Source organism: Oppia nitens, unplaced genomic scaffold, assembly GCF_028296485.1.
Source record: "Oppia nitens isolate AA-2021 unplaced genomic scaffold, nextdenovo-longstitch-racon4-pilon3 scaffold2_pilon_pilon_pilon, whole genome shotgun sequence".
Lineage (NCBI taxonomy): Eukaryota > Metazoa > Arthropoda > Arachnida > Sarcoptiformes > Oppiidae > Oppia > Oppia nitens.
This window is the reverse complement of record NW_026533210.1, coordinates 4,164,249-4,175,524: the sequence shown is the minus strand read 5'-3', so window position 1 is coordinate 4,175,524 and position 11,276 is coordinate 4,164,249.

Below are 11,276 nucleotides of genomic sequence, written 5' to 3'. Positions count from 1 at the left end.
AATCATATTATTTGTATATTTATAAAAAAAAATATTTACTTATTTATAATATATAATATTCATATATTAATACAAATTCAAATTACTTATATAATTTTTTATATATAAATATTTGTTTATTAACTCCAATATATTTATTTGAAAAGTTCATTTTGTTTACTCAATATGTATATTATTAATAATATATATTAAATTATCTATCAATAATTTTTATAAAATCTATATTAATTTATATTTTACTATCAATACATTAACTGTAAGTATAAACTCGAAAATTTGTTGACAAATATTTATTTAGCAAATATAAAAGTATATAACAGTACTATTTATTAAATATAATGTTTGTTATATTGGTTTTTATTGAATGAGATCAGAGCTACAAATATCTATTAATAATAATTTGTACCGACATTTCCTATTTTATGAAAAACTTAAATTTGATTTTTTTAAATTATATTTGACTTTTTATAAAACTAATAAAAATATAATATTAAAATATAATAAATAGTTGTCAATATATATATTTATAATAAGTTTATAAATGAGTCTAAATATTTATTTATAAGTGGTTTCTGATTTTAGAAACTCAATTATATAAATAAATATGTTCAAGATACAATTATTTTGTTTTAAACAATTACCAGCATTTAATTTAAATTATTATTATTTTTAATTTTAATTTACTTTCAATTCACTTTAATATCACGTTTATACTAAAAATTTTGTGTCAAATCTAACATTTATAATATAAGGATTTTACTTAAATATATTTAATATATCACTAGTGAATAAAAATTACTTTAAAAATTTAGCATAATACAAAAGTTATTTAACTTAATTTAAATTATGTTTTTAATATTTTAGAAATAAATTAGTATAGATGTAGTATATGATATTAATTTAATATCAAAATTTAATTTAACGTAATATTTAATGAATAAATTAGGGATACTTACATTTATACGAAACATTGAGTTTAAATTAATTTGTAAATATAAATACTGTTTATTCATTTAAATGGCTTTCAATAAAAATATTATTTTTTTTGAATATTTTTTCTAATGTAAGAAAAGAAAGTAAAATAACTGAAAATATTTTTGAAATTAATGTTTATTTGAGTGTATGTGTGTCTACATTATGTTATATGTATTCCTGGGATATACAATATATTGTGAAAATAGATTGAAATTATAATATATAAGTCACAATAAAATAAATGCATTAAAGAGAGAGAGAGAGATTTGGTTGAATGTCTAAAGCCATACATTTATTGCATATCCAAACATTTATAGTGAAAATCTTTTTATTTTTATTACTGAATGTCAGGTACTGTTACGCAACGGCATAGTTGATAATATACAGAGAAAGAGAGAGAGAGAGAGAGAGAGAGAGAGAGAGCTAAAATTCAGCTCAAGTATGCTCAGCACTGGTAGACTTGTTGTACATACGCTGTAAAGTGCACTGTATTTATCTAATACAGTACAACCGTTTCACTCAACTCTAGTATCTTTCAGAGAGATATAATACTATATATTAAATGATATACTGATGTTGTTTACGATTGAAAGCAATATACATATATCTGTGACTGCTCTTTATATTCAAATAGTTATGCATTAAATATTTTATATAAATCTATAATATTTAATATATAAAAAAATTTATATAAAACACAATTAATTTTAAAGTTAGATAGAAAATCTATTTTAATAATATTTTATTTTTTTGTATATCTGGAAAACAATTTTTTTATATAAAATCCTTAAACATCACATAATTATAATTATTGTGAATATTATTTAATTTAATGTGATTTTATATAATATGTATAGTAATGTTAAAGTGTTGTTCTCATAACTTAATACTTATTTTCCTGTTATTATAATTTTGAAAAATATTGTGTGTATTCACATTATTTGGATATTTTGAAAAATAAAACATTAGTAAAATTAAATTTTTACGATACAAAAAAAGTATAATAATAATAATGATAATAATAAAAATTCTACTTTTTATTTTTATTAAAAAATATTTAATAAAAATTATTAAATAAACAAACAAACAAACAAAACATTTGCTATCCAATGTTTATATCTATTTAAGTGATCAGTTGTTTTATATTGCATGTATTGTTAAACTATTTATTGATACGTTTGTCTATAAAGTAAACCATATATTTTGTTATTTATTGTGTTGAATATGATGAATAATGTTTTGTGTAACATAAGGTTTATATATATATATATATATATATATGATATATAATATACAAAGATATTATGGTTTTTGTTGTCTATAAAACAGTAGAATATTCTGTGATTATATTACCAGAAAATATTTCTTAATACCGATTATATGAAGTTTATCTGTTTTTTTCGCAAAGGTTTTACTCTTGTCTTACTATAGTTTAGTGTATAATCTTATTTGCTGTAAAACTATAAGTTTTTTTTTATAAAAAAACAATAATGATTTCACTGCAAGATTACTACCAAAAAACAATAGTATTACTAAAATATTAGCAATAATATAATAGCTTTACTATTAAAATTTGTAGTCCGTTAAAAAAATGATTATCTAATACAGACCATCAAATATAATATATTACTTATATATATATATATATATATATATATATATATATATTATATTGTATTCTATATTATAAATAATATAAATTGTTTATGAAAAAAACTATCATAAATATATTTAACGGATATACGGATTTTTGGTTATGAAAATCTATTGGTATAATAAATTACTGTATTTTATTATTTTCAATTTAATCGCCACTTTTCTACAAATGATATAAAAATTATTACTGAATATAAAAAAAACTATGATATCTTAACTCATAACTTAAAATAATACATTCACTGTACTCACATTTATACTATCATATATTGTATATGTGTTTAAAATAATAATTAATATATAAATAATTATATGATATGTTAATTTTGGACTTTTCCAATATATAAAAATTATTATTATATCAATACAGTTCATAACGTATTTTGTTAAGTGAAATAAATATTTATAATTTTATGCTTCAATTGTTTGGTTTGATAACATTACTGAACATTGTTTGTGTTTTGTGGCAAAATTTTTAAAAAATATTTAATACAAATTTTGTGACCGTAAATTTTTTTGACTAAATCAATATTGTTTTATCAAATTGTAAGTAAATATTAAATTATTTTTTTCTAAATTCTTATTTTTGATATATAATGCCTATATAATATTGTATTGTAGATAAAAAATACATAATTAAGTTATACATACGGTTTATAATAATTAAAATTTTTCTATTAATAATTAAATTAATTGCATAATAATATGCAGCTTAGTTTAATTATTTAGACATCACATACAGTACATACAAAACGCTTTTAGTCATTTTATTATAAAAGCAAAAGTAAAAACAAAAATATTAAATAATCAAAATGTTTTATATGCTACTAAATAAACAATAATTTTATATTCAAACAATTTTTACATAATATATATATATATATTTATTTATATGTATGTGTTTGTGAACAAAATATATATCAATATAGATGAGTATCTCTTAGGATTTTATTAAAATCTATTCAATATATATATATATAAAGTATAATTCAATTGCTTTGTTAGTTAGGTTTGTGTTCATCTTTAATAAATAAAAACAATATATTGTTTTCATTTATATAATTTATGTATTATATAGCTATTGTCATAAAGTATTGATATGTCTTTACTATTAGTGTAGTTAAACACGAGAGACAAAAAATAATAATAAGAGAAACAAATGTTTTGATAAGAATTTCATTTAAAAAACTAAAATAATTTGATAAAAAATATAGTTAAACACAACTTCACTAAGACAAACAATAAACACACACACATAGACACACACACACACACACACACATAGACACACACACATAGACACACACACATAGACACACACACACAYACACACASACACACACACACACACACACACACACACACACACACACAAATAGACACACACACACACACACACACACACACACACACACATAGACACACACACACACACACACAATCACATTGAAGTTAACTAATTTATCTGACAAATAGCARCAAACATATAGTGAATATTTCGTGATATGAATACAAAATTATATATATCTTTATATATATATATATATATATAAGTTTATATTAAATATATCTAAATTCATATTAAAAATAATAGAATTCTAGTGATATAAATAATAAATAAAAATATATTTTCTATTTGTATTAATAATAATTTTTTGATTAATACAGTGAATCAACATTATAATCAAAAATTTGTTTTTAATAATAATTATTCAAAAAAAATTGAATTATATTATTGCTCAACAATTATTTTAGATACATAAATAAAATTCAACAATAAATGAAAATTTGTTTAAAAAATTATGGACACAACCAACATTAGCAATACTATAGCCACTGTCAGCAACTATCATAATACCAGTTCATCCGATGACCAACAACATACCGGTGCCGCTGTCAGCCTGTTTGCTGTAATTGTACTCTACGTGACAATAGTTTGTTCATTAATAGCTTGTGTCATATGTTGTTGCGGTCAACGTAAACGATATAACACTGTATTGGTTAATACAAGTGCCAGTCAAACGGTACCCACAGATAATAGTTTTCAAACAACAAATAACAGTATCGTCAACACACTTACAACATCATCAACAACAACAACACCCGTCACCATCAGAGTCAACAACAATATAACTACCGGTTCATTGAAACGTAACTGAGTTTCTCATACATATACCTTATAGAGTACATGTAAATCATTAATATATACAATATAAGGAAAATAATAAACCTTTAATATATAAATAATTGAATTGTATCTTAAACTGTGATTTCAACAACAATAATAACAACAAAATATAATTATTAACAACTTTCAGTTTTTATACATTATAATATTGTGATATATGTTTTATATATACTCTATTATAGTATATTAAAAAATTATAATATGATTATTTTTTAAATTTGACTTAAAAACAAAATATTATTAATTTTAATTTTTTATGCAATTAAATATCTACTACATAAATAATAATAATAATAATAATAATATATTCTGTCAATATATTTATTATTATTATAAATATTATTATGCTCTTGAATGAAAAAATTGTAAATAATTTAAATAATCAATACAATGGTAGGTAAGTATATTGAATTATATTTGTAGTAATAAAAAATTAAAATATTTATTTAGCATTATTTTATTTTTTTGCAAATATTAAATTCTATACATGAAATTCCATTATTATTTATTATACAATATAATATAGTATTAATAATAATGTAAAAAATTAATATTGTATTTAATATTATTTAAAAACAATATATATATATATATTAAAGTAGATATATTATTATTTAAAAATATTTTTTATAGATTTGTTTGATAGTAGAAAAAATATTTTATTGATATATAATATTATACTTGTCTGTCATTATATACTAAAATAAATTTACATAAAAGCATAAATATTATTAAGAAAAAATTTAGTACATATTGAAAATATAGACAGATATTAAAAATAATCGTAAAAATATATTGTAACTGTCAAAATATCGAGTTGTAAAAAATATTTTAAATAATACATGAATTTTCATTATTAGAAAACTATAATTTACATAATTATTACTAGGRTTCGGGCAAATTCCCTCCGTCGTATAAAAGTTCCCCATTTATCATACTCGCTGGGAATTTCCAGGAAATTTATTTCCTTGTGCTACCACCTATTGAACTCTAATCAACTAATCTTATTATAGGATTTGTATAACAAATGTTGTAATAAACTGTATTTTCAGTGTTATTGTTAAATAGTAAATTCATTGAATTCATATTTATTCTTAAATATTACAATGAAATTTTATGAATTTATAATAATATTTATGTATTTTTATTTTAGAAATATAAATTATAATTACTTTTATAACGAATTAGGGGTGGAAAATATAATATTTTCCYWTTTTCCGGGAAGATTGGAGGCATTTTATTAGGGAAACTTCCCTTCCTTGAAAAGTTGTCCGAACTCTAATTATTACTCAAAACTATAGTATTAATTTTTATAAGACATAAAATTTTACTTAAAAGATTATATAACCTATAATATTAACTAAACAATTTTGAATTTCTTATATTTACAGTATAATATATTAATATTATTAAATGCTATTTATAAATATCGCTTTATTACAGATGAGTATTATTATATTATCTAACCATAAAAAATAATAATTAAAAATAATTGTTAAATACTAATAATGTATATTTATATATTTTTATTTTTGAAGTTATACCGTAAAATTATTTAGTTATTTCCAGTATATTATTATTATACTGATATTTATCTATAAATTTTAAAAATCACTTGTTTTCAAAATGCTTTTAAGGTTAAGACTTAAACATATAGAAAATAAATATTTGTATTTATTTTAGCTATATTTTAGTGATATTAACAATAGAAAGGATATCTATATATAAGCACAGATACAGACATAGAAATAAATAATATTTGTTGTATATATCTATATAATACAATTGTTATATTTTTTCACAATCACGTATATCAATATATACTGTATATATATATATATAATATAAAGTTGTCTTTTAATATTATTTCAATTGATTTTTTATTATTATCTTTTTTCTCTCTYTCTCTTTATTTCTTTATTTTACTTTTATTCCCATACTTTCAACCAAAACCAATGTTTTATAATCTCTTATTTTATAATAGGGTTAGATTAGAAAAGTTTCAGTCATTAAAATTCAATAAATATATTATTTTTCTCAAAAAAACTTCATTGAATGAAAATTGGTTTTTATATTTTCAATTTATTTACTGTAAATACTGTAATGATAAATTTATATAAACAATAAACAATTGTGATAAATTAAATTATTTGTTTTCATAAACATTTCAATAAAATATGATTAATATTATATTAGTTTTCGAAAAAAGCAGTATATTCAAAAATAATGTAACATAAAATAAAATTTTATTTTATTACTAAACAATTTATTAAAATAAATAATAAAGTAATATAGATAAATATTATATGTTTACCTAATGTGGATGCGATTACTAAATAAAAAACCCTTTTTTATGAACTTCAAATATTGTATTTTATAACTAATACTGTATATAAAATATTTTTTAGAAATTCAATACTAGTATTTTTCTGATTTTTATAAAATAATTTCAAATATCAATTTTCACTAAATAATATATAAGTTTTAAAAATTATAATAAATAAGATTACGTTAACATATATATAATTTATTGGTACATTTAATTATAATCATTTATTAATTTTTAATAATATTAAAATAAGTTTACTATAATTATAGTTTAATACATTAAATAATAAATATTAAATAACTTAAATTTTTAACAAATTGTGTATTTTACTTTATTACTTGTGTTTACTTGAGTTTAAAATCAGATATTTAAATTTCATATTTATTTTATTTAAATCTTTTGAATTATAATAACATAAAAATATTTAATCAAATTTTATAAATCCGATTTTATTATAAATATTAAATTAAAAAGCATAATAAACAAAGAAATAGATGATTAGGGTTTATAATTTATTAAAATATTTTAAAATGTATTTTATTAAAGTTAATTAAAGCTTTTAATTATTTATTAAAGCTAATATATTTATCAAATTATATTTCTCTTAAATTATGCATTTTAACTATTTATTATTTAAACATCATTTCATTGTCTTTCACAACATTATACATAAATAACACTTGAATTTGTGAACTATTTTTAATTTGTTTGCCTTTCATTTAAAATTATAGTTAAAGATAAACAACATTGTTATTGCTTTAGTAATAACATTGAATTTTAAATTGAATTTTTAATTAAGGGTTTAGAGATTACATTTTATCGATTGTCTGTATATTTAAAAACTATGTTTTTATTTACATTCCATACATTAAACAGTTTATTATATTTAACTAAATTAGAATTAAATTTAATATAATAATTTTGTTAAATAAATAAATAAGTAATAAACTAAATAATATAAAATATTTAATAAAATATTTTTTATAGAGTAAAATATCAACAAAAAAAGTTAAAATTATTAAATATTAACAAACTATAAATATAAATTATATAAAAATAAATTATTTTTATAAAATAATTTCAACGTTATTTAATATGATATAAAAAAGAATAATAATTTTTCATATTAAAATTTTTAATATAATATAATATAAAGTTTTATTTTTGTGTACAATAAAAATATTATAATAATTTATTAATTTTTAGAATATTTGAAGCTTTAAATAATATTTGTTTAATATTATTATAATATAAGATACAAAACATTTCTATTTTTAATTTTTTAATATTTTTTAATTAAACAAAATCTAAACAAATTAATAAACAAAAACATAATATAAATATTTATTGAATATTTGTTAGTATATAATGCAAACGTTAAACATGTGTTAAGTTAAAAAAAATATTATTTATGTTTTAATGAGTTAATTTAGTTTTTATTCAAACAATTTTAATTAAATAAAATTTGTTTATAATATTATATCAATATATTTACACATTAAAAAAATACTCAACAAAATACATTAAATAGTAATACATAAGGAAATTGTATAATTATAAAAATATGCAATAATAAGCATTTTTCAAAATATAAATTTTTGTTATTCAAATATTATACAAATATGCAGACGTGTGTCATAATAGTGAAATATTAAAACAATGTCTGCATATTTTCATACAAGTACTAACAAATAAAAATATAATTGTGTTTACAATATAAAATATTTATAAAATTTGAATTAGAGTAAAATTTGTCTTTTTTTGATTTTATAAATGAAAATAATTCAAATCAAAATTAATTAATTTTGATATATTTTGATAATACAAATATCAGAAATAACAAATATTTTGTGTTAAAACGTAAAACATGTTTATTTAACTAAACATGTAATTAAAGAATATTCTGTATTTAAAAACTAAGTTAATATCTATATATGTGCTGTAAATACAATATATGAAGCATAACAAATAGGATAAGCTTTATAATCCAGATATATTACAGTATTTATTGTATAAATTAAATCTTTTAGAAAGTTAAGAAATTTTGTAATTATGTTTTAATAGTAATTGAATTAAACCCTATAAACTGTATTTAATACTATTAGCAAACATATTAAAACAAGTGATTGTTTTCTCACACAAACAGATTTTCATTGTATTATTGGACGACAAATACAAAAAAAGCTTTCGATTGCTTATTTCGATTACAAAAGTTTTCATTAATTTTCCAGTGAAACACTACTTGAAGATAACAGATTCAAAATTGGGATAATTATTATTATTATTATTAAAAGCAAACATTAAGTCATATTCATCATACAAACAAATTATAACAATATTAATAAAATTTCATTAATAATCATTAAAGACAAGACAGTTGTCATTGATTTGAATTGACTGCTTGTATATAATACATCATTTGAACTATAAGTGTAATATCAGATCCATTATTAATAAGTGCAGTCAGTGTGTGAATGTGTTTTTTTTTGTTCAGTTGGGAACTCATAACTTATAGCACATACATATCGACTCTATTATCAAATCATATCGTATCAGATCTTATATACAATAACCCTAATGTCATCATCAGCTGAAACACTGGTGCGAGTTTAGTGTCGCACTTGACTATATGTATTGTATGTGTAGTGATTGCAAAGTTAATCCCACATCATTTGGATGATGAGTAGTCCCTACACAACCAACAGTCCCGTTATCTTAGGTCTGGGGGTATTGCTATGGCTTTACATAACAGTGTTGGCGCTATTTATACTGATATCGTTGTGCTGTTGTCTTAAACGTAGCAAAACAGCACCAGTGGTCCAACAGTCCGACCAACACAACACCAATAGCAACGACAACGATAATAACAACGGCAATCAACCGGTCAGAACTGTTTTGGACAGTCATCAGCAAACCTGCAGTCAATCGATACAACAGTACCAAAATGATAACTGTCGTCAACTACCAGAGCTGGTGACAAGTCCAGTGGTCGGCAATAATAATAACTGTCATCATTCATATTATATAACGGCTACCAGTGCTGAGTGTTACTAAAATGTTGTGACTTCAAGTATATAATTATTATTATTTGTTTTTAGTTTTGTGGCATCGGATTTATACATATTTAATAAAACAAATATTATGTTAAATAATATTATTAATAATATAACTAATAATAAAAAAAATAATGCCAAAATAACATAATAATAATATTATTCATAGTCATCAACATTAATATAAATGTTTTGTGTGTACTGTACTATAGTTTTTGCAACCATTCACTCGTAAGTGAATTGCTTTTTATATATAAATAGATAAATATAAGTATAATATACGTAATAAAAATTTGAGTGTCATATAGATATGTGTGATGTACTTCATATAACAAGAATATACATACCTGTATACATTAATATAACATCAAATATATATATATAAAGTTAATATAATATATCTTAAATTATGTTAAAATAAACAATAAATAATATTAGTTGTGTATATTTTTATACATAAAAAAAATCTAATAGAAAATTTGGTGTCTATTATAATATATTATATGAAGTATATCATCAAATATTCTGTTATTTTGCGTCTGTTTTTTTTGAAAATCATTTGTATATCCTATAAATATTATTAATAAATGAATAGAATATTTTTAATTTAATTTGTTTATAATTTGAATGTAAATTTCTAGAAATTTAAAAAGTAAATTATTTTTATATATAATTTATTTAAAAAGTTATTTTAATTGGTTTTAAACATAATTAATTTATTATTAGTATGATGATGTTATATATTAAGATTTTATTTTCTAAAAATATTTAATCTGTAATATAATACTGTATAATGAAGTTATTTAAATAAAATATTGTTTTTATTGTTATTATTCTATTTTATAATTTTTATTAGTTAGGCAACTAATTACATAAAATTTAGATAATATTATATATTTCTAAAACAATATTAATTAATAAAATTCTGACTATTTATTAATATATTAAATACGCAAAATGGTAAAATATATAGTTTTAATATTTCTCTAAATAATAATATTTAATGTTATTATTATAATTAAATTTTTCATGGCTTATCGTATTATAAAACTTTTCGTATCCATTGATAAATGAA